Below are 13,948 nucleotides of genomic sequence, written 5' to 3'. Positions count from 1 at the left end.
CAGTAGTACTTTGCATTAATCTTTGAGGAACAGCAGAGCTCCACACCTTAATCTATGGAGTGTAGAAACTCTACCGTTAAAAATACATAAGTGAGAGTTCCAGGCATGGCCGAGATGGCCAGCCCTCAAACGTGATCTAAGATAGCATACAACTGATCAAAGATTCAAAGATCCTATAGTAAAAGGTCCTATTTATAATAAACTAGTCACTAGGGTTTACAGAAGTAAGTAATTGATGCATAAATCCACTTCCGGGGCCCACTTGGTGTGTGCTTGGGCTGAGCTTGAGTGTTGCACGTGTAGAGGCCATTTGTGGAGTTGAACGCCAGTATTTGTGCCAGTTTGGGCGTTTAACTCTGGTTTTGGATCCTTTTCTGGCGCTGGACGCCAGATTTGGGCAGAAAGCTGGCGTTGAACGCCAGTTTACGTCGTCTATTCTTGGCCAAAGTATGGACTATTATATATTGCTGGAAAGCCCTGGATGTCTACTTTCCAACGCAATTGGAAGCACGCCATTTCGAGTTCTGTAGCTCCAGAAAATTTACTTTGAGTGCAGGGAGGTCAGAATCCAACAGCATCAGCAGTCCTTCTTCAACCTCTGAATCTGATTTCTGCTCAAGTCCCTCAATTTCAGCCAGAAAATACCTGAAATCACAGAAAAATACACAAATTCATAATAAAGTCCAAAAATGTGAATTTAACATAAAAACTAATGAAAACATCCCTAAAAGTAACTAGATCCTACTAAAAACATACTAAAAATAATGTCAAAAAGCGTATAAATTATCCGCTCATCAGATGGGCTTCTCTTCCTCAATGGGAATGTCTCCTTCTATGAAAGCTCCAGCTGAGTAACATAGATGGCAAATAAGATGAGGAAAAGCTAGCCTTGCCATGGGGGAGGACTTTTCAGCTATTTTGTAGAGTTCAAGGGAGATGACTTCATGAACTTCTACTTCCTCTCCAATCATGATGCTATGAATCATGATGGCCCGATCCACAGTAACTTCAGATCGGTTGCTAGTGGGGATGATGGAGCGTTGTATGAACTCTAACCATCCTCTAGCTGCAGGCTTGAGGTCCAGTCTTCTTAGTTGAACCGGCTTGCCTTTGGAGTCAATCTTCCATTGAGCTCCTTCCACACATATGTCCATGAGGACTTGGTCCAACCTTTGATTAAAGTTGACCCTTCTAGTGTAGGGGCGTGCATCTCCTTGCATCATAGGCAAGTTAAACGCTAACCTCACATTTTCCGGACTAAAATCTAAGTATTTCCCCCGAACCATGGTGAGATAATTCTTTGGGTCCGGGTTCTTACTTTGATCATGGTTCCTAGTGATCCATGCATTGGCATAGAACTCTTGAACCATTAGGATGCCGACTTGTTGGATGGGTTTTGTTAGAACTTCCCAACCTCTTCTTTGGATTTCATGTCGGATCTCCGGATACTCATTCTTCTTGAGCTTGAAAGGGACCTCAGGGATCACCTTCTTCTTGGCCACAACATCATAGAAGTGGTCTTGATGAGCTTTGGAGATGAATCTTTCCATCTCCCATGACTCGGAGGTGGAAGCTTTTGTTTTCCCTTTCCCTTTTCTAGAGGATTCTTCGGTCTTAGGTGCCATCAATGGTAATGGAAAAACAAAAAGCTTATGCTTTTACCACACCAAACTTAGAATATTGCTCGCCCTCGAGCAAGAAAAGAAAGAAAAGATGAAGAAGAAGAAGAAGAAGAAAATATGGAGGAGAGGGGGGAGTGGTGTATTCGGCCAAGAAGAGAAGAGAGGGTTGTGTTGTGTGAAAATGAGGAAGAATGGAGGGCTATATATAGGGAAGGGAGGGGGTAAGGTTCGGCCATAAGGGTGGGTTTTGGGTGGGAAATTGATTTTGAATTTTGAAGGTAGGTGGAGTTTATGAGGTAGGTTTATGGGGAAGAGTGGATGGATGTGAGTGGTGAAGTGGTGATAGGGAATAGAGATTGAGGTGATTGGTGAAGAGTTTTGGGGAAGAGTGTTTATGGGAATGTGTGAAAGAGGGGTGAGAAGAAGTGAGTGGAGGTAGGTGGAGATCCTGTGGGGTCCACAGATCCTGAGATGTTCAAGGATTTACAACCTTGCACTAAATTGGGCATACAAAAATGCCCTTGTACACAACTCTGGGCGTTCAGCGCCAGATTGGTGCTTGTTCTGGGCGTTGAACGCCCATTTGTTGCCCATTTCTGGAGTTGAACGCCAGAACCATGCTTGTTCTGGGCGTTCAGTGCCAGAACCATGCTCTGTTCTGGCGTTGAACGCCAGCCAGATGCATCTTACTGGCGTTTAAACGCCAGTAAGGTCTTCCTCCAGGGTGTGATTTTTCTTCTGCTGTTTTTAATTCCGTTTTCAATTTTTTCATTTATTTTGTGACTCCACATGATCATGAACCTAATAAAACATGAAAAATAATAAAAATATAAATTAGATAAAAATTGGGTTGCCTCCCAACAAGCGCTTCTTTAATGTCAATAGCTTGACAGTGGGCTCTCATGGAGCCTCACAGATGTTCAGAGCATTGTCGAGACTCTCCAACACCAAACTTAGAGTTTGGTTGTGGCCTCCTAACACCAAACTTAGAGTTTGACTGTGGGGGCTCTGGTTGACTCTGCAATGAGAGAAGCTTACTGTGCTTCCTCTCCATGGGTACAGAGAGAGATCCTTGAGTTTTAAACACAAGGTTGTCTTCATTTAATTGAAAGATCAATTTTCCTCTATCCACATCAATCACAGCTCTTGTTGTGGCTAGGAAGGGTCTTCCAAGGATGATGAATTCATCTTCATCCTTCCTAGTGTCTAGGACTATGAAATCAGCAGGGATGTAAAGGCCTTCAACCTTTACTAACACGTCCTCTACTTGTCCATAAGCCTGTTTTCTTGAATTGTCTGCCATCTCTAATGAGATTTTAGCAGCTTACACCCCATAGATTCCCAGTCTCTCTATTACAGAGAGGGGCATGAGGTTTATCCCTGACCCAAGATCACACAGAGCCTTTTCAAAGATCATGTTGCCTATGGTACAAGGTATTACGAACTTTCCAGGATCCTGTTTCTTCTGAGGCAATGTCAGTTGATCCAGATCACTTAGTTCATTAGTGAACAAGGGAGGTTCATCTTCCCAAGTCTCAATACTAAATGATTTGGCATTCAGCTTCATGATTGCACCAAGGTACTTGGTAACTTGCTCTTCAGTAACATCCTCATTCTCTTCAGAAGAGGAATACTCATCTGAGCTCATGAATGACATAAGGAGGTTTAATGGAATCTCTATGGTCTCTAGATAAGCCTCAGATTCCTTTGGTTCCTCAAAGGAAAACTCCTTATTGATCACTGGACGTCCCAGGAGGTCTTCCTCACTAGGATTCACGTCCTCTCCTTCCCTTACAGGTTTGGCCATGGTGATTAATTCAATGGCCTTGCACTCTCCTTTTGGATTTTCTTCTGTATTGCTTGGGAGAGTACTAGGAGGGATTTCAGTGATCCTTTTACTCAGCTGGCCCACTTGTGCTTCCAAATTTCTAATGGAGGACCTTGTTTCATTCATGAAACTCACAGTGGCCTTTGATAGATCAGAGACTAAATTTGCTAAATTAGAAGTATTTTGTTCAGAGTTCTCTGTCTGTTGCTGAGTGGATGATGGAAAAGGCTTACTATTGCTAAACCTGTTTCTTCCACCATTATTAAAGCCTTGTTGAGGCTTTTGTTGATCCTTCCATGAGAAATTTGGATGATTTCTCCATGATGAGTTATAGGTGTTTCCATAAGGTTCACCTAAGTAATTTACCTCTACTATTGCAGGGTTCTCAGGATCATAGGCTTCTTCTTCAGAAGATGCCTCTTGAGTACTGTTGGATGCAGCTTGCATTCCATTCAGACTCTGAGAAATCATATTGACTTGCTGAGTCAATATTTTATTCTGAGCCAATATGGCATTCAGAGTATCAATTTCAAGAACTCCCTTCTTCATAGGCGTCCCATTACTCACAGGATTCCTCTCAGAAGTGTACATGAACTGGTTATTAGCAACCATGTCAATGAGTTCTTGAGCTTCTGCAGGCGTTTTTTTTAAGTGAATGGATCCACCTGCAGAGGTATCCAATGACATCTTAGATAACTCAGACAGACCATCATAGAATATATCCAGGATGGTCCATTCTGAAAGCATGTCAGAAGGACACTTTTTGGTCAGTCCTTTGTATCTCTCCCAAGCTTCATAGAGGGATTCACCTTCTTTCTATCTGAAGGTTTGAACATCCACTCTAAGCTTACTCAGCTTTTGAGGAGGAAAGAACTTGGCTAAGAAAGCCTTGACCAGCTTATCCCAAGAGTTCAGGCTATCCTTAGGTTGAGAGTCCAACCATATTCTAGCTCTGTCTCTCACAGCAAAAGGGAAAAGCATGAGCCTGTAGACTTCAGGATCTACTCCATTAGTCTTAACAGTATCACATATCTGCAAGAATTCAGTTAAGAACTGAAAAGGATCTTCAGATGGAAGTCCATGAAACTTGCAGTTTTGCTGCATCAGAGAAACTAATTGAGGTTTAAGCTCAAAATTGTTTGCTCCAATGGCAGGAATGGAGATGCTTCTTCCATGTAAATTGGAATTAGGTGCAGTAAAGTCACCAAGCATTCTCCTTGCATTATTGTTGTTGGGTTCGGCTGCCATCTCCTTTACTTGTTCAAAATTTTCAATAAGGTTGTCTCTGGATTGTTGTAATTTAGCTTCTCTTAGTTTCCTCTTCAGAGTCCTTTCAGGTCTGGATCAGCTTTAACAAGAATGCCTTTTTCCTTGTTTCTGCTCATAAGAAAGAGAAGAGAACAAGAAAAGAAGAGGAATCTTCTATGTCACAGTAAAGAGGTTCCTTATTGTTAGTAGAAGAAGAAAAGGAATAGGGGTGAAGAAGAATGAAGAATCCAAACACAAAGGTAAGGATAGGAGCAGTGATGTGAGATGAAGAGAAGTGTTAGTAGATGAATAAATAATTAGAAGGAGATGAGGGAGAAGGATTTTCGAAAATTATTTTTGAAAAAACGGTTAGTGATTTTCGAAAATAGTTTTTGAAAAAGGTTAGTAATTTTCGAAAATTAAAATCAAAAATTAAAATAATTAGTTAATTAAAAAGAAATTTTGAAAAAGAGAGAAGATATTTTCGAAAATTAGAGAGAGAGAGTTAGTTAGGTAGTTTTGAAAAAGATAAGAAACAAACAAAAAGTTAGTTAGTTAGTTGAAACAAATTTTGAAAAGATAAGTTAGGAAGTTAGAAAAGATATTTTGAAATCAAATTTTTGAACAAGATAAGATAAGAAGATATTTTTGAAAAGATATGATTGAAATTAGTTTTGAAAAAGATTTGATTTTTAAAATCACAATTAATGACTTGATTCACAAGAAATCACAAGATATGATTCTAGAACTCAAAGTTTGAATCTTTCTTAACAAGCAAGTAACAAACTTGAAATTTTTGAATCAAAACATTAATTGATGATGTTATTTTCGAAAATTATGAGATAAAATTAAGAAAAGATTTTTGAAAAATATTTTTGTAATTTTCGAAAATAACTAAGAAAAATGAAAAAGATTTGATTTTTGAAAAAGATTTTAAAAAAGATAAGATTTTTAAATTAAAAATTTGATTTGACTCATAAAAACAACTAGATTTTAAAAATTTTTTGAAAAAGTCAAATCTAATTTTCGAAATTTATGAGAGAAAAAAGGAAAGATATTTTTTTTATTTTTGAATTTTTAAAGATGAGAGAGAAAAACAATGAAAATGCTCAACGCATGGAGATTTTGGATCAAAGTATGTGATGAATGCAAGAACACTATGAATGTCAAGATGAACACCAAGAACACTTTGAATGTCAAGATGAACATCAAGAACATATTTTTGAAAATTTTTAATGCAAAGAAAACATGCAATACACCAAACTTAGAAATCTTTGATGCTTAGACTCTATGGATGCAAAAATGCACATGAGAAACAAGAAAAGACACAAAACAAGAAAACATCAAGATCAAACAAGAAGACTTACCAAGAACAACTTGAAGATCATGAAGAACACCATGAATGCATGAAGTTTTCGAAAAATGCAAGATGAATATGCAATTGACACCAAACTTTCAACTTGACTCAAGACTCAAACAAGAAACATGAAATATTTTTCATTTTTATGATTTTATGATTTTTTGTATTTTCTTTTAATTTTTTTTTCAAAAATCATTTTGAAAAAGAAAAATAAGGATTCCAAAATTTTTAATATGAATTCCAGGAATCTTACAATCTTAATCTAAAGCTCCAATCTGAGGGTTAGACATGGCTTAATAGCCAGTCAAGCTTTAGCATGAATATGGGAGTAATTCATTCAATTTTAAGCCAAAACCTCTGTCCAACGGAATTTAGACATGGTTTTATAGCCAACATGCTTCAACATGCTTCATGAAACTCTAGAATTCATTCTTAAAAATTCTGAAGAAAAATATATTTTTGAAAACATTTTTATTTTAAATTTTTTTTTTCAAAAACAAAGGAGAAATTTTTTTGAAAGATTTTTGAAAAGTTTTTTGAAAATAAAACAAAAAGAAAATTACCTAATCTGAGCAACAAGATGAACCGTCGGTTGTCTAAACTTGAACAATTCCCGGCAACGGCGCCAAAAACTTGGTGCACTGGGTCGTCCAAGTAATAAACCTTACGCGAGTAAGGGTCGATCCCACGGAGATTGTTGGTATGAAGCAAGCTATGGTCATCTTGTAAATCTCAGTCAGGCGGATATAGAATGGTTATGGAGTTTTCGAATATTAATAATAAAATAGGGATAGAGATACTTATGTAAATCCTTGGTGAGAATTTCAGATAAATGCATGGAGATGCTTTCGTCCCTCTAAACCTCTGCTTTCCTGCTGTCTTCATCCAATCAGTCTTACTCCTTTCTATGGCTGGCTTTATGTAAGGACATCACAATTGGCAATGGCTACTTTTGATCCTCTCTGGAAAATGGTCCGATGCGCTGTCACTGCATGGCTAATCGTCTGGAGGCATCACCCTTGTCAATGGCTGCATCCCATCCTCTTGTGAAAATGGTCCAAATGCTCTGTCACAGCACGGCTAATCATCTGAGGTTCTCGATCATACTGGAATAGGATTCACCCTCCTTTTGCGTCTGTCACTACGCCCAGTACTCGCGAGTTTGAAGCTTGTCACATTCATTCAATCCCAGAGTCCTGCTCGGAATACCACAGACAAGGTTTAGACTTTCCGGACTCTCATGAATGCCGCCATCAATCTAGCTTATACCACGAAGATTCTAATTAAGAGATCCAAGAGATACTCATTCAATCTAAGGTAGAACGGAAGTGGTTGTCAGGCACGCGTTCATAAGGAATGATGATGATTGTCACGTTCATCACATTCAGGTTGAAGTGCGAATGAATATCTTAGAAGCGAAATAAGTTGAATTGAATAGAAAAACAGTAGTACTTTGCATTAATCTTTGAGGAACAGCAGAGCTCCATACCTTAATCTATGGAGTGCAGAAACTCTACCGTTGAAAATACATAAGTGAAAGGTTCAGGCATGGCCGAATGGCCAGCCCCCAAACGTGATCAATAGATCAAAATATAATCCAAAGATGTCTAATACAATAGTAAAAAGTCCTATTTATAATAAACTAGCTACTAGGGTTTACAGAAGTAAGTAATTGATGCATAAATCCTCTTCCGGGGCCCACTTGGTGTGTACTTGGGCTGAGCTTGAATGTTACACGTGCAGAGGCTCTTTCTGGAGTTGAACGCCAGGTTGTAACATATTTCTGGCGTTCAACTCTGGTTTGTGACTTGTTTCTGGCGTTTAACTCCAGACAGCAGCGTAGAACTGGCGTTCAACGCCCTTTTACGTCATCTAAACTCGTTCAAAGTATAGACTATTATACATTGCTGGAAAGCCCTGGATGTCTACTTTCCAACGCAATTGGAAGCGTGCCATTTTTAGTTCTGTAGCTCCAGAAAATCCACTTTGAGTGCAGAGAGGTCAGAATCCAACAGCATCAGCAGTCCTTCTTCAACCTCTGAATCTGATTTTTGCTCAAGTCTCTCGATTTCAGCTAGAAAATACCTGAAATCACAGAAAAATACACAAACTTATAGTAAAGTCCAGAAATGTTAATTTAACATAAAAACTAATAAAAACATTCCTAAAAGTAACTAGATTCTACTAAAAACATACTAAAAACAATGCCAAAAAGCGTATAAATTATCCGCTCATCAGGTATGAAGGTGAGGTATATGGAATTGATGGTTCTTGAGAATATTGATGTTAGAATGGTGGTGGCTCTAGGTATGATTCACATGGTTGTTGGTATGGTGGATATGGATTAGGATCATATGGAGGTGAATGGTGGTACGGGGCTTGTGAGTAAGGTTGTTGAGGGCTATGTTGAGGGAATGGGTCATATATGTGGTGATTGTGGTTGAAAACCACAATGAGGGTCACCACATCCATTAGATTGGTATGCATTAGGAGTTGGATTATACCTATAAGAAATCGGCGGAGGTTGTTGCCAAGAAGAGTATCCATATGCTTGAGGCTCCTCCCATCTTTGATCCCAATTCCTTGATGCAAACCTCCATTGAAGCTTTCATTTTCATTTCCTACAATATAGTTTGAACCAAACTCATAGCCAAAGTGATGAGAATTCATAGTGGAAAAGAAAAATAACAACAAAAACTAAGAAGAGATAAACAAAACAAACTCCTAAATCAAAACTAGCAAACCAACAAAAAGCAAACTATTCACACTATTCACATATGAACAATAACCAATAACAAGCACATTGCAATTCCCCGGCAACAGCGCTAAAACTTGAAAGTGATAATTTTTGTTGGTTTAGAATTTCTCAATAGAAAAAGAGAACTTTGTTGTAAGCATAGTTCCAAACCAACTAATAACTCTCCATCAAAGTTTAAATTTGGTTGTCACAAGTACAAACTCCAATAAAAATAAACTGAAGTATTTAAACCCCGGGTTGTCTCACAAGGAATTGCAATGAAATGATCAATTATTGGCTATGAAGGAACAAAGGGGGTTTGCATATAAGAAGACAAAAATTTAAATGGCAAGAAATTAAAGAAAACAACCAAAGATAACAAATAATAAAAAGAGGCATTCATGGCAAGGATTGAGAATCAAGGCTTTCTATCCTAGTCATTAATCATCATACAATACTTAACAAGAGCTAATCCTATTTAGTCATCTCCAACATCGGAAGAAGGTATAATGTTATCTTCACTTGAGAGAAAGTCAAATAAGACTAGTTAATCTCAATCCAAAAGTCCTGATCAACTCACTAATTGAATTAGCAAGAGATTAGAGCAATGGAAATAATATTAACTAACAACTCCAGATCACCAACATGAGTTGGGTATTAATGACTCAAGATTGCCTGATTTCTCTTTCCAAGCCAAGAATGCTCAAAAAGCTACTCTAAACCTAAGCCAAGCATTTTGTCAAACACTTGGAAGGCATAAAAAGAAAGCATGGTAAAATTCCAAGAATAATAAAATCTACTACTACCAAATGCAAGAAATTAACATTAATAACTCAAATAAACAACAATAACATGAAAACATAAAATTGCATTAAAGAAAATCCCAATCCAACAAGAGTGCATCAACATAAAAGAGGCATAAAAAGGGAAATTAACAAGAGAACTAAGAAGAATAAAGATATATGAACAAGAAATTATAAAGAAAATAAGATGAAAACAAGAATTAAACCTAGATCTAAGAGAAAAATTAACCTCATTCTAACCTAATTCTAGAGAGAAGGTGGACCTTCTCACTCTAGAAACTACCTAAAGCATGATCCTAAGCTAATCTAATTGCTCCCCCCTTGTCCAATCTTCAATTCTACATCAAATAGCCTCAGAAATGAGTTGGATTTGGGCTTGAAAAGCTCAGAAATCGCCCCCAGCATATTCACTTTAATGAGGTCTTGTGATTAGTGTCACACATGCGCGTGGTCGACGCGTGCGCATCGCTGGCAAATGCCCTTCTCACGCGTACGCGTGGGTGACGCGTGCGCGTGGCCTTGAATCTTCCAAATGCTCATTTCTTCATGAATTCTCCACTTTGCGTGCTTTTCTCTTCACTTCTTCCATCAATTCCTTGCCTTATGAACCTGAAATCACTCAACAAACATATCAAGGCATCAAATGGAATTAAAGTGAATTAAATTTAGCAATTTTAAGGTCTAAAAAGCATATTTTCACTCTTAAGCACAAGTTAGGGAGAATTACAAAAACTATGCTATTTTATTGAATAAATGTGAGATAAGTTGATAAAATCCCCTAAATTAAGCACAAGATAAACCACAAAATTGGGGTTTATCACATGCTCTCAAATTCTTTAAGCAACCTGACATTATCCTATAGTTCCTCATCTATCTTTGTTAATATAATGTTAATCATTTGTTCCTCGAAAAGTTGTAAGTCTATAGGATGCAATAAACTAATCAGAAAGAAAATAAGGCACAATATTAAATATGTATTTCACATTTTCAATAGGAACAAAATTTGTGCAGATTGAACTAACCTTGACATTGCTTAGTTCTCTTGTATGAATATAACACATCATCATAAAGAACATCGTAGCATTATAGCCAAACAACATAAGGTCTAGCAATGTTAATCAACAACAGTAGCACAAAAAAAAGGTTTCGAACATAATTTGTAAATGCCCAAGTGCTTGCCTCTATGATAGCATTATTAAATTCTTTGTCATCTTACAATAATCCTAATGGATAACATGCATCCTTGAATGTTTCGTATACGACACCATCAACGGCATGCAGATCAAGAAAGCTCAGGCAACCTGTTTGTACATTTAGTAACAATCTCAGGTAGTAGTCTTTCCCATTTTCACGTGTCACATGTGTCAATCTGCCAATTGAGAAACGTTGTTTCCTTGGCTTCCACATGGAAATATCATCTTTCTAAACAAATTTGTTTGGAAACTCGGTATATGTTAATTTCCTCCTATCAGGGAATAATCTATTTGCAAGCATCCATGCTAAAATTTTTGTTAACTTCCTATCAATGACATCAACAATGTTTTCATGATCCTTACAAACTACTAGATGATCATTGGGCAAGTGAAATAGAAGCCTAATAACTGACGGTTCCTTCAATTGTATGTCAAATCCAAATATCCTCAAGCTGCTTCACATGCAGATACGTAGTGACAATCATAATAATTGTGTATCTCATCAATTACCTGCATACTATTAAATTGACCTACTTACTGGTAGAAAGGGGCAATTACTCGATCATTTTCCTTGTGAACAAACTTGAATAGATACTTGATTTTTATGTTTGGCACGTATGCTCAACGTTTACATGACAACCATACTTCAGCAACAAAGATGGATTTTAAGGCACAATGTATGAATTGTTAAGAGTCACATTTTTCTTATTGATTGTTCGGCCATTGCCAAGTCTTCTATATTTAGGAACTCTAGCATCGTTAATTATGGTCCTCGTCCTAAATGGTTTTGGATAGAACTTTGAGCACCTTTCATTCAACATGCATGGGCTAGTAATGTTATGCTTCCCACAAGGTCCATGGACCATAAACTTTTCAACCGCTACATGAAGCTTAGGACAGGTTGACTTATCCAGGATTTCAGCTGATATGAGCTTGTCGATATGTCCGATAATCTTGGCTTGAATAGCGGATGTATGAATAGCAGAATGTGAGCGTCTGGTAAATCCCATTTCTCAAATTCTACAGTGCATACATCTACAAATTGATTAACTAAATTTAATAAAAAAAACCTTTTGATATTTTGCTTATTAGAATATGTAATTCACTTACATGCTACAAGCAAACATCGATTTTTCTACGCTTTTAAAGCGTGGCAAAAAGTTAAAAAAGCGTAGCAATTATATAAATGATTTTGTTGGTTTTACTGTGCATTCATCGATTTTGCTGAATTAGTTTAATTTTATAAATGATTTGATATTGGAGTTGATTTGATTTTGAAAAAGATTTAATATTGGAATTGGTCTGAGTTTGGAAAAGATTTGAAAAGAGTTTGAGAAATGGTTTGGTTGGGACCTTTGAAGGGTGGCATAATCTGAATTTTAGAGGAGATGCTGCCAAAATTTTTATAAAAACTGAAAGTTTCATTTGAGGTGCTTATTAGAAAGATTTGGAATTTTTATGAATTTATAATTTGATTTTGAGTTATTAAGGAAATGATTACATTTTGAGTTTGATTTATTTAGAAAATGATAAACTATGTTTTGAGTTTGAATTATTGATGAATGAAATGGGAGGATAATGAGGATTGATTTTTCAAAGTATGATTTTAAATGAATTGAATTATATTAAGAATGAATTTGAAAATGAAATTTTATTTGATTGAGATACCTGGACAGTAGCAAGGATTGTGGTTCGTCCCGCTTGCTCCGGGTCAGTGATTGAGATACCTGGGCAATAACAAGGATTGTGGTTTGTCCCGCTTACACCTTGTCAGTGATTATGACGCCTGGGTAGTAGCAGCAGTAGTGGATTATTCCACTTTCTCCAGGTTGAGTCTTTAAACACCCACCTGGGTAGTAGCAGCAGTAGTGGTTTATTTCACATGCTCTGGGTTAAGCGAGTAATAGCAATGGGTTGTGGCTCAGGCCCACTTGCTCTACGATGGGTTATTTCTGTCCAAGGTTAGCTACCAGGATATGTCGGATTGGCTATATAACCAATAGATGATATCATCAGCCATAGGACAGGCATACATCATATGCATTTGTATGTTTTACTTGAGTGTGCATTGTTTTTGTTTGCCTATTTGTTTAACTATGCTTATCTGCTATTTGGCCTACTTGCTGTATTTGTATCCTATCTGTGTTTTCCTTGGTTGTATTGTATGTGTGTGCAACTGAGAGATCCCTCATGCTGGTGGTGGTAAAGCTGGGGGTTGTTTTCTTGATGTGATTCTTTGATTGTTGATTTGATTGAGTTGCTTGGGCCGGAGGTCGTGGTTGGTTTTTGTTTGAGGTTTCAGTAAAGTATGAAAAATCAAGCTGGTTCAGCATAGACTTAATGAACCTATGCTTGGAACATGTTGGTCATTCATACAGTCTAGGAAACTTTTTAAGATTTTCTTATAAGAAAAGAAAGGTTTTTGGTTTCTAGATAATTAAATATTAATTTTTGAAAAGGCTTTGGATTTTGGATTTTTGAATGTTAAATCGTTGGTTTTCAAAAGATTCATAAGACAACAATGATCACTGAGCTTGAAAAAAAATTTTCGTATTAAATATCTTCTTATAACAATTCTAAAAATCCGTAGTGAGACCATGTGGTATTGTGATTTGGTTCTCACCCCCTACAGCTTTATCTTTTCAGAAATTGGATGAAGAAGCTTACGAAGAGTTTATTTGCGTTTTACTTATTCGATATTGTTATACTAGTTTAGTTATTATTTATTTATCCCTCGCCATTAATATTGTATCTTGTAAAGAGGGTTAGGAGTTTTGATGGTTATGTTTGTAAGTTATGGTATATATATATATATAATTGGTTGTGATTGATTTGTATGTATGTAAGTGCATTTTCAAATAAAAAGTATTTTCGGTTTTTCAAAGAAAATAGCGATAGGTTTCGAAGTAAAGGCTCATATCTTATTATTATATATATGGAAGTCGACGTAATAGTCTTGCTATCAGAGTGGCGTAGTCGAAAGCGTGACATTCTAATAATGAGGGTGTTACAAAGTACAATGGCAGTCACACTTGTACTAGAACCACTAAGATGGATTGCAACACAATTGCAGAAGTAATAAAGCCATTAATAGAGGTTGACCCCTTTATAAGGGTGAAATCACTAAAGTTCAGTCGAAGTTTAATTTTACCATAAG

The 13,948-nt window shown here is 36.9% G+C and overlaps 1 non-coding gene across 1 annotated transcript; it reads left to right on the top strand.

Annotated features, from left to right (window-relative positions):
- The first annotated feature begins 4,191 nt into the window (after positions 1 to 4,191).
- Positions 4,192 to 4,299, top strand: LOC112732154 (small nucleolar RNA R71). The gene has a single exon (XR_003167891.1). It is a non-coding gene; the product is annotated as a small nucleolar RNA R71 (small nucleolar RNA).
- The last annotated feature ends 9,649 nt before the right edge of the window (positions 4,300 to 13,948 follow it).

Source organism: Arachis hypogaea, chromosome 12 (assembly GCF_003086295.3).
Source record: "Arachis hypogaea cultivar Tifrunner chromosome 12, arahy.Tifrunner.gnm2.J5K5, whole genome shotgun sequence".
Lineage (NCBI taxonomy): Eukaryota > Viridiplantae > Streptophyta > Magnoliopsida > Fabales > Fabaceae > Arachis > Arachis hypogaea.
This window is presented reverse-complemented; position numbering and strand designations above follow the sequence as displayed.